At 46.4% G+C, this 14,051-nt stretch overlaps 1 long non-coding RNA gene across 1 annotated transcript; it reads right to left on the bottom strand.

Moving 5' to 3' along the window:
- Positions 1-7,692: 7,692 nt before the first annotated feature.
- Positions 7,693-13,145, bottom strand: LOC133275595 (uncharacterized). Its single transcript, XR_009745613.1, has 3 exons — positions 12,997-13,145; positions 12,711-12,859; positions 7,693-8,782 (listed from the first exon to the last, which is right to left on the bottom strand). It is a non-coding gene; the product is annotated as an uncharacterized LOC133275595 (long non-coding RNA).
- Between the last annotated feature and the right edge of the window lie 906 nt (positions 13,146-14,051).

Below are 14,051 nucleotides of genomic sequence, written 5' to 3'. Positions count from 1 at the left end.
CACCAGCTGTGGCAGGTACTTCATAGCAGAGATTGATGATGCTCCTCAAGGTCCCAGGCATCTGCACAGGGAGGACTGGCACAGATTCAAGGGGTGGATGGGACGTGGAAAGTCAGTGTCAGAGCAACCTAAACACTCTTACTGAAACTTGCTCCAAAACACCAGTTTTCTGGAAACTCACACAATGCTGTCAACTTTATCTTGCCAAAATACCGTTGTTTTTTTTTTTTGAAAAGCCATTGAAAACCATATTTTGTCAGAATGTGCCAGCTCAAAACAATCCTCAAATTCTGGAATCCTTCTCCTCCACCCTATGGTAGATGTGTGGACACTCAGGATAACTCTACTGCAGGCATTCAGTATGCATTGCTGTATCTGAGACTGCACATTCAAGATTGCCTTATTCGGAGACAATACACAAGACAATAACAAGAGCTAAATTAGGATAAATAATATCTAGAAGCACAATGTTAACAAGGCCTGGTAATTCACCCACAGCATCAAATGACTTTTATGGCAAGAATCTGCTTTTAGTGGGCTTGGCTGTTATGAATGAATGAATCTCCATACAAATGTAGATTTGATTTACCTAGAAGGGGTTGTGCTACCTGTAAAGATGGGAGATAGATGGGTGGGTGGCTGGATGGATACAGAGACATGTTATATTCAATGGATGTTATATTCAATATAACATCTGGCTTTCTTTTTAATGATGGTACATGCAGAGGAAATGTACAGAAGTGTATTCAGCAGTTTCATTATTAAATGGACTAACCACAAATGAGAAGGTTGTTGTGGAGTAAGTTAATCTTTGAGATTGAGGCATTTGCAAAATATACAAACACAACTTTCTTGTTTCATTCAAATTAAAACTTCCATCAGAGACTCCAAAGTGCTGTTGCCAACATAAAAGCATGGGCTCCTGATAGAGGATCGGCAAGTTGCTCCTCCTGTCAAAGATAACTGCATAAAGCCAACGTGCATCTCTTGCAATGGTGAAACTGATCATCAGCTGCTGACATGCATGAATCAGCAGCATATGGAGCAGAGAGAATTTATCAGGATTTGAGAAAATATCCAGGAAATAATTGGAATGGCTTAGAAACCTTGCAACAAAAGTCACCATAAACAAGATACTTAGAGGGAAGGTGTTGCAGTGCAGGGATGACCCTCCCCAAACTCATTTACTGAAAACTAACTTCTGAGCTGGGATTAAGAAGACCTTGGGAAGATGGGCAGGGAGGTAGGAAGCTGAAAGTTGCTCCCACACTGTTGCTAAATGATGTGCTGGATAATGGGATGAACAGAAACCCCAGAATCACTTGGGCACAAAGACTGTATTCCTATTGGAGGTTTAAAAACACGTGAGATCAACGTATTGGACTGTGGCCAGGCAAGATGTTCGTCGTGGTCCCCATCACCAACCAGATGTTCTGTTCCCTGTTGTTGCTGGGTCGTGATCCTGATCCTGCAAGTGCCTGCAGCTCCTGGCTGGTGCCATCCCGAGATGCTCAGGCAGAGCAGTCGCTCCTGCTCATCAAAGACCCCTCTGTGAGATCTGCTGGTGCGTGCACCAGGCCGCCCACAGCACATTCCAAGCCTGAATGTGAGCTGGCGAAGTGCCGTGACAGGACAGCGTAGCAAGACCTTCCTCTAATTTTATCACATGGTAAAATAGCGCTGGTTCCAGAGCATATGGTGCAGTATAAAAATCTCCATAGAATGAATTACAGCAACTTCACGGAGAAAAACATTTCAACAGACTTTAATATGAAGTATCTTATAAAGCTGCTCATTGGCTGGAATAGCATCATTCCAAAGTAGCAGTTACTTCTTTTAATTTTATACACATACATATGCATGTGCATCCCACGGGTTGATGTTCACTGGGTCCCTCCAGTGAATTTCTCTGTTATGGTGACTGTGCGCTGCATATCTTAATAGAAGTGCCACACTTGGACCCCAGATTGTGTAAAATGATCTCAGTATTGATTTTCATGTAATGGGATGCTAAATAACTCTGCCTATACACATCCGATCAATGAAGGCGGTGCGTGGTGTATCAATGTTCAGCATAAAGACTACATTATGAGCCTCATTCATTTAAGCAGCGAGATGATCAATAGCAGTAAACTTCAATCAAAACCACATCAATTAATAACTGCTTTTCAGCTTCTGTCTTTTCTGTCATTTCAGCTATTTGGCTGATGAACTTTATACCCTCCCAGGTACCAAGCTGTGGCTGGCTGCCCAGGCAAGTGTATGAGATAGACAGGTAGACTAGATTAGACTCTACAGGTATATACAAACTGCAAGATCTTTGTCTAGGCCACAAATAGCAAGTTAATAAAAAGTGAAAGGATTGTCAGCACTTGCTTATTGGTATTCCCGGATGAAAACCACACGATTTAAGAAGCCATATTAAGATTGTTAAACACATAACTGTTACTCAGGGCGAATTTGGCTTCATTTGGCTTTGCATCAGCCTTTTATGAAGAAATAAACTTAAACATAAAACAGTAAACAAGGATTTGAACAGAAATGTTAGAAAACAAGAGATGTACATAAAGATGAATTCCTTTTGAAATTTACCCAACGACAAGCACTGCTCTTCCCCCCTCACACTGTGATGGGTGCGCGGGGCAGTCATAGGCAATGGTAGTGCTCAATAAGCAGCTCCTACCTCTCCAGGCTGGGGTGCCCCAGGTTTGGCTGGGGGACACCAGCAGCAGCTTAGGCTGCAGGATTGCTGTGGGCTGAGGTGTGCTTTCACACCAGAGCCCCTCCCAGAGATGGGCCTTGGACCACAGCGTGTTGCAGGTGTTTCAGGAAGGTGTTGGGTCACCACAGGCGTTCCAGCAACAGGCAAGGACCATGCCAGCATCATAAATGGCAACTGAAGGGGCACGGGGAGACCTTGCATGGGTCAGGAAGCAAGGGCTGGGGAGATGCTTGTGAACAGAGCTGCAAGATAGCACATTTCTCCTGTCTGCAGGAGTAAGGCAGATGGTTCAGTCACAAGGTCCTTGATTTCAGAGGGGTCCAGTGTGGTCTAAGGTGGTCCAAACAGCCCAGAGAGAGCAGCCCAGCCCGCCTGCTACTCCAGCACCAGCCCAGCACAGCTCTCTGGCTCAGCACACCCACTTTAAAGCACGTACTCCTGTATTTGGGTATAATCACATCCACACTGTACAGCCAAGGGATGAGAACAGCAGCATGTGGCGGGTGCCACTGAGCAGTGCAGTGGGAAAGCCCAGCCCTGCCGCTGGCTGCTCACACTGGCAGCACACAAGGAGATCCGTGATTAAGTGTCAGTGAAGAACAGACCTGTGAGCGCAGCGACCTGCCCATAGAACACTCCCGAAGAGGAAGAAAGGCAGCATAGCCTGAATTAGTTCTTTCTTGCAGATGATTCACTTGCTTCTAATTATAGTTGAGCTTTTAAACACAAATGTCAATTAAAATGTTATAGTTCTTCTGCAGCTGTCATTCATGAGCTGGGGAAGAGATCAAGGCCAGAGCTATTAAAAGCCTTGGGAGTGAAACAAGGTGGAAAAAGCCCTTTGTAGAGTAAAATTGTCAAGAAGGAGCTTTGCCCTGAGCACTTTAGGCCCAACAAAGCCATCATCTGTATTGGAAATATGCCTTCTGCTGCATTCCCAGCAGGCAAACAGGGCCTGTAGGGATAGTTTCTCATCTCTCTGAAAGTGCTGTGGTGCACACAGGCCCTCTGCCACCTTGAAGTGGTGTGGGGGAACAGGACAGGATACCTCTGCTCCTGTCTGCCTCCTCACCCGCAGGCAGGAAAGGAAGAAAGACTGGAAAAAAGCATAGCACCGTGTGAATCATCACACCAGGCTCCCCGCCTTCATGTTGGCGGGTGACTTGCAGGGAGTGGATGTCTGAGTAATAAAAGAGCTTATCTTGTTTCACCTCTGATAAAGAGGAACCTAGGAGATGGAAGACCTCAAGAGGAAGATGAGCAGAGGAGGAAGGGCAGTTCCTTCCAAGGCTTCATCCCTCCAGAGGAAGCCCCTTTGCAGGCGGTGGATGGCCATGGTTACCCTCCCTACACGTCCTAGCAGAACGCTGGCCAGACCAGTGCTGTAGGACCCTGCTTTGTTAGAAACCAGCCACCCTCGCACCACCTTGGCTGTCTGAGCACAACCTCCTAGAAAGCAGCAGCACCCAGAGGAGGAGCTCCCTTTCATTGAAGCCCCCGTGCCATATCCCTGTAGGCAGCAGAGATCTCTTCAGGCAGGCAGTCGTTGTGCCATATGAAGCACAGCCCTAAGCAGCATCTCTGCTTGTTCCACTAGTTAAACTTTGGCCGACTGTGCCCAAATAGCTTGGGTGAGACACCAGCCGCCCAGTGAAGACTCCTAAGGCAAATTAGTAATGTGCTGCCTCCTGTTCAGCATGCTCAGGAACATCTCAGCTGTTAACTCTGCAGCCTGTGAGCATTTGGAGTTTACAGTTATTTTATCTCCCTAGGACAGATGGCAGACAGCGCTGTGGTAGAGGGGCAGATGGCTGTGCACCTATGAGCAAAACAGAAACCAAAAGCCTGCATGGGTAAGCTGAACAGTAAGTGGGCTCTGCTCCTGTTCCCAGCCACAGCACATAAACCCAGACACATCCATGTGACTTTCATCTCATCTCACACATGCAGGATGTAGCCCTTAGGGTTTCATAAAACATCAGATACATAAAGAAACAACCAGATGTAATCTAAGGATAAGGAAGTCACGGCACAAGGTGAGAGCAGCGAACCACTGCATTCACACAGGCTGATCTCCCTCCTTCCCCATCATGGGGAAGACAGCCAAGTCCTCCTGCCCAGGGCTGAATTATCTCTCTTGGCATGAAGATAATACTCCTGCAGCCCAGGAGGGTGCCAGCACACAGCAAAGGGCACAGTGGCAGCTCCTGCTCTCAATAAGGATTTATTACACAAAATTGTCAGGACTTGTCGCAAAAAACCAAAATGGCTTTGCCCCCCCTTACCCTTTGGTTTGATGCTGATCCTGCGGCTCCTTCCCAATGCCAGATACTCTGCAGCTCCTTGATTCTATGCCTGCATGAACACACCCATGCCTCTTGGAGGAGCACTCCCCAGGCTTTGCAGGTTCACCCTCATGTTTTCATGTAACCCACACTGGAAATCAACCTGTAAGTTACAGATTAAAGGGAGACAATAAAGGAACACTCAGTGAGGAAAAATATCTGCTCCTCATTCCACTAAAATAAACAGCAAGGCTCTCCAGTTAGATGCTGTTAGATTTCACCTACGTAGTGAAATCAAATGGCCCACATTTAAGCCTTATTGCTTAATGCCAGCTGTACTAGCCAATCCAAATGTGAAACAGTGTAAGCCTGGGAGAAACAGCATCCTGAGAAACTCAAGCAGAGCTTTTTACAATGAAGTCTTCCAACAGAAGAAATAGGCAAATAAGACAAGGCTGAAAAACTACTTTTACACTTCCATGTCCCACAGAATTAAGTGGTTAAACCTCTAGATTCTTATTAGACACTGTGCTCCTCCGAGAAACATCAGCTTCCTCTTAAAAAGAGATCAAAACGGTCAGACCTACAGAAGGGATGTCCTTCCTGGTCACCAACAAGCTAAACTTCAGCTCTCTGAAGCCGACATTGGGAAACCCACGTCCTGAGCATTGTGGGTGATTTTTCCCAAACAATTATTTTTCTCCACCATGAACGTTGCTTTGCCCTTTTGGCCTTGACTTTATAATTAGTCTCTCTGGACAGAAAGTGAACCTTTGCTTGACTTGCTCACAAAGAAGTAATTGTAATCGTTAGCTAACCTTGTCCTCTGGGGGGGTTTAATGCCAGGCTACATCCTGTGTTCACCAAAATTCCCACCACTCCTTTAGGGGACGCTGCCTGAGTTTAGCAGCAGTCATCCAGGCACAAGGTAGGAGATACCCAGAGTGTAAAACAGCTGCCAACTGTCAGAGCTCTTGGCAGGAGCTGCTGAACAGCAGAGCCCAGTGGTCTCCATCAGTGACACATGCCCAAGGAACAGTAGTGCAACACCTGGTACAGGCTTCCTTGTCTTCCACTGGGGGTGGTTTATTAAAGCAAATAATGATGAAGAAACTCACTGTGCAGTTTCCTTTGTTTTCTGGTTTTTAAATCAAAGAGGTGGAACAAGTCCAGCAAAGGGTCATTAAGATGATTAAGGGACTGGAAAACCTTTCGTGTGAGGAGATGCTCTAAGAGCCGTGACTGTTCAGCCTGCAAAAGAGAAGGCTCAGGAGGGATCTTATCAATAAGTATAAATACCTGGTAGATGGAGCCAGACTTTCCTCAGCGCTGCTCAGTGACAGCACAAGGGGCAACGAGCACAAAATAAAACACGGGAAACCCCACTTGAACACAAGGAAAAACCTTTTACTGTGATAGAAGTCAAGCATGGAGTGCCCAGAGAGGTTGTGGAGCCTCCCAGCTTGTAGATATTCAAAACCCAACTGGACATGGTCCTGGGCAACCTGCTTAGGTGATTCTACTTGAGCAGGGGCTTGGACTGGATGACCTCCAGGTGTGCCTTCAAACTAAAAGATTCTGTAATTGCTATGGGCTTCTTGGGTCTGTGGGAGACCGGGCCACTGAGGACCCTGAGCCCCTCCTGCCTTGTGCTACAAAAAGTTTGGTCGGATTTAAGAAGCCAGACTTAGAAGAAACACTCTGGGAACATGGCAGAAGCTGTTTGAAATAATAGCCTGATTCCATTAGGAAATTTGTTATTTTGGGAAGGGAATATAAAACATCATAAAATAAGAAAACGTTTGATCATCAAAGGGCTCTTAGAAAGAATGTGAACTTGCTCGCACTGAGAAAAGCTCATTTTTAGCCTGGTTTCATGAAGAACAAAGACTCACAGGATCACACTGTCTTGTCTGCCCAACTGTCTGCCAGCCCCTTTGTACAAGTGAACTCCCATCACTTTGGGAAGAGGGGAGAGGTCTCAGAGCAGGAGGTGTCATGAAAACCTGCAGCTGAGGAAGAGATCAATGCCGTTGGTGTCCTCTCTGTGGGAAAGGCAGGGACAGCCCAACCCTGATCTGCTCAGTGCAGCCAACAGGCAGATCAGTGCAGACCCAGCCTTGCCACAGTTCAAACAACAGGTCAGAAAGAAGTAAGGATGTGATTTAGGATGAGCCCAAGACTATCGAGCAGAAGCTGAGGGTCCTGTAGGAGAATCAGGGGTTGTGAAGAGGAGCTGGAAATAGCATCTACCAGAAGCACAGAAATACGTGATGGAGGTGCCTCATCAGGCCACTTACTGTCATCTGTTTGCCATTCGGGATGCCCCCAGTCCCATCAGAGGCATATCACTGCTGCAGCACAGCCAGACACTGTCATCCTCTGCAAGAAAATACAGCTCGAGATCTAGGCAGAGGTGCCAGGTGCTGCAGCATCCCAGACACGTCTGGCTTTGCTTTGCCAATGCTGGGACCAGGATCCAACCTGGGGGGGAAAGGAGTGACCAAGCCCCATCCTCTCTACAGCCCTGAGGCAGATCCAAGCTCCCCCTTCAACCCAGACCCTTTTCCATCTGCCCATGCATGCTGAGAACATGGGGTGAAGGGCAGAGAGACGGAAGCTGGGCAGCAGAGGCCTGGATGTGTGCAGGGTTTGGTGGGTGACTAAGCCAGTTCATTGCACTGACCTGGAGGGGGACAAGGGCTGAAGTCTATGCCTAGGTGCTTTTTAGTCTGTAACGGGCACGGGGAAGTTTGTCACCTCCTGAATTCTGATCCACCCACTTTCACAAGGAGGAGGTGAAGGCTCTCTGCTCACATCAACTGTAATGCCCATGCACTGAAGAGCTCATGGTCTCATCTTAAACACAGAACTCCCATCAGCTCCCAAAGAGGCACCTGGAGCAGAAGCTTTCCTTTTGAATGTACTTCTGTCTCAACTTACTGTAGCCCCCAGTGTTCAAGTTGGGGGAAAACCCCTCTAAGTGTATTTGAAGCAAAACCGTTGACTAACAATAGCCTAGGATGGAAATTAATTTGTTCAGTGTGCATCCATGGGTAGAGTTCAAGTTAAAATCAGCCTGGATTTGAGAAGTGTATGAAACTGGGAGTAGTGCAAGGTTAAAACAGCTCCTTACAGCTGTTTGGGTTGGGGTTTTTCCTTCTGTGAAAGAGACATTTCTAGGACCAAGAGATAAAACCATTTCTGCCATGGAAATGCAGTCAGCTTGACACTGTGTCTGTGATTTTATTGCTTTTGCCATTTAAAAAATGACCAATTTTGGTGCAGAAGCTTTTTACCTCCTTACAGAAAAATGGAATTTGTTATGCAATAATAGTATTTTGTTACAAGGGTTAGTTACTTATTTGCATGGAAAATGGAAGGCATAAGGAGAAAATGCATAATGCAAATTCTGTTTATGATGTGAATTTATCAATTGATTGCTAATATCTGTAATTTTAATACTACTGTAGAGATTGCTTTAAAATTTTGATTGAATTTAGTGCAAGTGTTGAATCTGTGCTTTTTATATTCTGCATTGTATCAATTTCTAAAATAGCACATATTTGGACTAAGAGTGTGAACAAATCTAAAGATGTCAAAGCAATCACATCAGCAGCAATCACAGCAAATCAGGCTTTTCATTGTGGCTGATTAAAAACATAGGAATAACCTTTCCTCCACATTGCTTTGCTCAGGGCTGGTTTCTAGATCCTTCCATGTAGGAGACATAAAGTTTGCCAACATTTCACATAGAGCCCCCAAATTCCCTTTTCTGCACAAAGGAGAGGTAGAAAAAGGCTGCTCAGTGAACATTAGCACTAACACCTTTTTATAGATAGCTTCTAATCCCTCTTTAGCTGGATATCATTGGGTCTTCCCCATGTCCGCCAAAGTGTTTCTCTTCTAACAGTATCTCTGAATCCCTCCATAGCCATAACCCTCCCCAAAACCACCTGCATGCAGCAACCCAACCTAATTCTAATAGGTGGCAGAGGATAAAGAGGAGTAATAATTAAGTGCATGCTGCAGCTTTTCAAGCAAGAACTGACTGTCTTTCAGATCCTGTCCTATCCACCAAATTAATTTTAAATCACTAAAACAGCTAAAAAAGAGGTTTTCAGGGGCAGTGGTCAAAGTGGTAAGGAGTGATAAACAGACACAGAATCCCAGACTGGTTTGGGTTGGGAGGGACCTTAATGTTCATCCAGTTCAAACGCCCTGCCGTGGGCAAGGACACCTTCCACTAGAGCAGCTTGCTTCAAGCCCCATCCAAGCTGGCCTTGAACACTGCCAGGGACGCAAAGAAATAGGGAGATGAACAGTCTGGGAAAGGTTGATCAAGAAAATATCATGTCATCAGAAAACAAGCTGGAAAGGAAGGGGGGGAAGAGAAAACCCCACAAGCTAAAAAACATGGTATTTCCATTAAAAAAAAAGAAATAATCTGAAAAGATCAAAAGTACACACTTCAATCTATAAAAAACTTCTGGATTTAAAACTACTGCTGAAAAAGTAGCTTGTGTAATAAAGGGGGAAAAGGATGTGCTCAGAAAAGTTCTTATTGGAAAAATAAGAACTTTTTTACAGCCAGAAAAATGTGATGTATCTGTTTGAAGTACAGAACAGAGACCCGTGTGGACCTGGGCCCCTGGGATCTCAGTGTAACACCTGGAAGTCACCAGGATACCTATCACTCATTATCAAATGTGGTGTTGTATTATTGTTATCCCATCCTTGATCTCAGCTCTGGAGAGGGTTCAGAAGAGCCTGAGCTCTGTTCCCCCACCTGCAGTGAGTGATGTTGATGGAGACCCAGCGTTCACACAATACACACCCAGATAACTTCACTGCAGCTTTAGCCCAGTCCTTTGGGCTCAATCTCCGCCAGCAGCTGGAGCACTTACGAAGCGCTCCTAAAATGCTTCTGACAGTTTAATGCTGTCCAGAAGGAAGTGAGTTCATGCGCTCCCCTGGAGCACTCCACAGTGCCTCTTCAAGCACAGTAAATTCAGCAACGGAGGCTTTGCTCTAAAAGCTCATTTCTGAATTAGAATCTTACCATTGCAGCAAAGGAGCAGGGGCATCAGGAGCTTCAGAGGGATTGCGAACATTTACTGGTCCCAGCAGGCAATTCTGGCAACCTGTCAGTTTATCCTCTTCTTTTTCTGAAGAGCCAACTGGGAAGCTGGGAACTGCCCTTCAGTGAAGGATCAGGGATTGAAACAAGGATCTTGACAGGCAGGAGCTGAGGAAGATGAGCATTTCACATACTCAGGATGCAGCAGATCTGAGCCTTTCCCTCCACAGATTTAACAAAATCATGGAAAGGAGGTGCTGTCACAGGCTTCAGGTCCAAAAACCTTGATATGTTCAGGCAATCTTGCAGCTGTACAGGATCCCTTTATGGTCAGAATTGGAATCCAGTGGGAGCTGGAGCTGTTTCTCTTCCACCAGCATGAAAAACTTCAATAACAAAACCCAAACACAGGGAAATAATGCAAATAAGCACAAACCTTCTGAGGCAGGGCTAGGTGAGGGAGAAGAGGAGCTAGAACTGAGAACAGGAGCAGCTTGTGTGTGTGGTGATTTAAATAGGGAGGTCTGAGGTAGTAAATCAGGGCATCTGCTCAGAGAGCATCCAGATGGGGCAAACGTGAGGCCTGGAAGAAGCTTTACACAGGCAGAGACTGATGGGCTGAATGGGCTGAAACAGGGTTGCAGAGGACAGAGCTCTACAGAGAGGAAAGATGAATGCATGTGAAAACTCTGGGGTATGTGCAGGAAATAACAACACATAAATGGCCCCAGTAAACAGATGTGAGGACAGTCTGGGTAAAAACCACCCAAACCAGCAGACCATCGAGAGGAGGGAAAGGCCAAGCAGGGGGCTGAGAAGCTGCAAGAACCACAGGGCAGAAAATCAAAGTTTCAAAGATCCATCTGACTGCAGAAAGAGAACGCAAGTCCTGAGTGAAATCTCAGGAGTGCCAAGTCAGGGTGGCTTTCAACCTCCAACCAGTATCTCGCATATATGAGCTCATCTACATCTCCATTTCATTAATGCTGATTCTAAACAACATGCTATATTTGTCTAAAAGCCTCAAAGAGTTCCACAGGGTTAGAAAACTTTGCCTAAGACTAACCCAAAACACTAACACTAACCCTAACACTAAATCATAATACTAACAGTAACCCCAACCCTAACGCTAACACTAACACTAAAACCACACACTAAACCTAAAAGTAAACCCTAAACTTACCCCTAAGCCTAAAACTAACCCCTAACCCCTAACCCTAACCCATAACTCAAACACAAAACCGCTAACCCGAAACAATAACCCTAAACCTAACCCCCTAACCACTACCCCTACCCTAACCCCGGAACAATAACCTCTAAAACTAAATATAACCCTAACCCCCTAACACTAATCCCTAACCCTAAACCCCTAACCCTAAAACTAACCCCTAACACTAAACCTAACCCTAACCACCTAACCCCTAACCCTCTAACCCTAATCCCTAACTCTAACCCTAACCCTAACACCCTAACCCTAACCCACTAACCCTAACCCCAACCCCCTAACCCTAACCCCCTAACCCTAACCCCTAACCCTAATAGGGCCTCAAAGAACATCCCAAGCTGCACCCCAGGCAGGCTCCTCTCCAAAAACAAGAGGCAAAAAGGCCTTTAACCTTCCATGTGAGAAGGTTTCTCCCCTTCCATGTGAAGGTCTGCCATGCCTTCACAAATGTGTTCTCAACCCTTTCCTCTTCACATCCTGAAAACCAGCAGTAGTTCATGCATGATGCAGTGCTTGCGCTTGTGATGGGACCCCAATTTAGACACCACTTTGAGGTGTTTCTGCTCAGCATTTCTCCCCAAAATGAGCTCCCCAGTGATCAGTCAGTTCAAGGACAGGTATTATTTATAAAACGCATTAGCTTTCACACAGAAAGAAAAATCAAAGTGTCAGAATAGAATTAGATCAGATAGCACAGACATGAAAAGGCTCATTAGCAGCTTTCCCCCGCCTCCAGAGCCCTTGTGAGCGGGTCCCTGCTTCCAGGCTTGCTTTCAGCCAATTCAGCAGCTTTCTGAAGCTGCAGCAGGTTCTGCACAGTCCTGGGAAGTTCCATTCCTGGAAGTTTCATCCCTGGGAGTTCTGTTCCTGTTTATCCCAACAGCCCAGCTTCCTCCCGCTGCTGCTTTATGTTCTTCCTGCCGCCTTGCAGGCTTGGCTGCTCTCGGAACAGCAGCAGTTTCCCTTTTCCAGGGGAAACAACCATTCACTCTTCCTCCAGAGAAGCAAAACACATAAAGGAGCGAGCCAACCAAGCAAACACTATTGCTCAAAGAGGGAATGGCACCCAATGGTGACATTTATACATGTAGGCACGACGGGGAGGGGTTCATCTTATTTCACTTTCACTGTCCTGACACTAGACACTGGAATCTGATGAGGCAGCTCTGATTTCCCCAGCCATCAGAGGAGATGTAAGTGTCCCAGCACATCTGCCCCACTCAGGGCACCTCCCCTGGGTAAATGAACCACCCCCAAGTGTCTCCACCATTCAGGAAAAGGACTGGACACAAAAGAGGGGTGACACATCCCGCCTCACAACAGCTCTCTGCTGCCCAGGGAGCTCAAAGCAGATGTTTACTGTCACAAGCCCCAGTACCTGAGACAGTCGCTGCTTACCATGACCCACTCCTCCCTCCCCCCGGTGTGATGGATGCTCTTCATTGCTCATACAGCAGGCAGGAATGTTTAAATCTCTGCTCAATAGAAAATGGATTTTTTGTCAAAACAAGGAACCTCCAATAGGAAATTGTGTGTTACAGTTTCCACTAAAACAAAACAGAGAATGGGAATGGAAATGCTTTGGGAAATGAGATCTTATTTTTCTGACCAACCAGAGGCACTGTTTTAGCTGCCCTGGTGCCTCACAGCCACCCTGCCCAGACACTGCCTCCATCCTCCCCACCCTGCTTCTCAGTGCATGGTCCTCCACCTCCAGTGCAGCCCAGGGGCTGTCTCCCCTGTGGTACTGAAGGTTGATACTGAATGGTGGCATCAAAGGATGAATCTGTGATTTCTGAAAAGGTTATTTTCCTTCTCGCATATATGCCTGATGTTGCTGCATATGGAGGGAGAACAGATACAGATATTTAGGCTGCTGATGGAGGATGAGCACACATGTACCTATCATCAATTTTGCTTTTTCAGTGAGGAGCGATGATGCAGTCCCTCCAGCCCCTGGGTATCTGCATCACTGGCCCACATACTATAAATCAGATATTCAGTCCTTCCCCTGCCCCCAGTTTTGGGCCCGACTTAGCAGCAGACAACTAAAAATAAAACAAAACAACCCCCAGATCCGCCTGGTTTATCCCCCAGGGCCCAAACCTTTGGGTTATGCTGAGATAATGATTCCAAACCTCTCCAAGGCCAGGGGCTTAAGTGGTTCCTCTGCAAAATAAAACCTAAGAACTCTACTTTGTATCAGGATTCCAGGTGCTGGCACCTTGACAATAATATCACCTACAATAATACTTGTGATGTGATTCTGGGAGGTGGCATGGCTGCCTCTCAGGTAGTGCTGCCTGCAGTTACCAGATGTACCTGGCTTTGGCAGAGAGAGCTTGAGGGCTCTTTCCCATCTCCTCTCACCCTCAGCACCTGCAGGACACCCCAGGTGCTCTCAGGAGCCACCTACTAACATCTCCTTTGCCAGTGAAAGACGAGGTACGTCAGCCCCCATCTCCTCCCCCTTTCCCTGCAGATCGTGAGCCTTTTATCCTCCCGGTTGCCTTCCCAAGAGATGAATATTTTAAAATCCTCCTTTTTGCTATTTTACGCAAAATACATCAAATGTTAAGTATGTGCCAAAGTGTCCTTTTGATGTTTTCTGTCTTCTCCATGCTTAGCCTTCCTGGGCTCAGCAATTGATGCAGGAACATGCCTTTACTTCCATGGAGGCAGCCCTGGGCTGGCTGAGCCCGAGCAGGTGAGATTCTTCCCTGCATCAAGCGCAGCTCA

Source organism: Pezoporus flaviventris, unplaced genomic scaffold (assembly GCF_033815535.1).
Source record: "Pezoporus flaviventris isolate CSIRO_AGI_PZ_B2104156 unplaced genomic scaffold, CSIRO_AGI_Pfla_v1 ptg000041l, whole genome shotgun sequence".
Classification (NCBI taxonomy): Eukaryota; Metazoa; Chordata; class Aves; order Psittaciformes; family Psittacidae; genus Pezoporus; species Pezoporus flaviventris.
The sequence above is the reverse complement of the archived record's forward strand: the minus strand, read 5'-3'. Positions and strand labels throughout refer to the sequence as shown.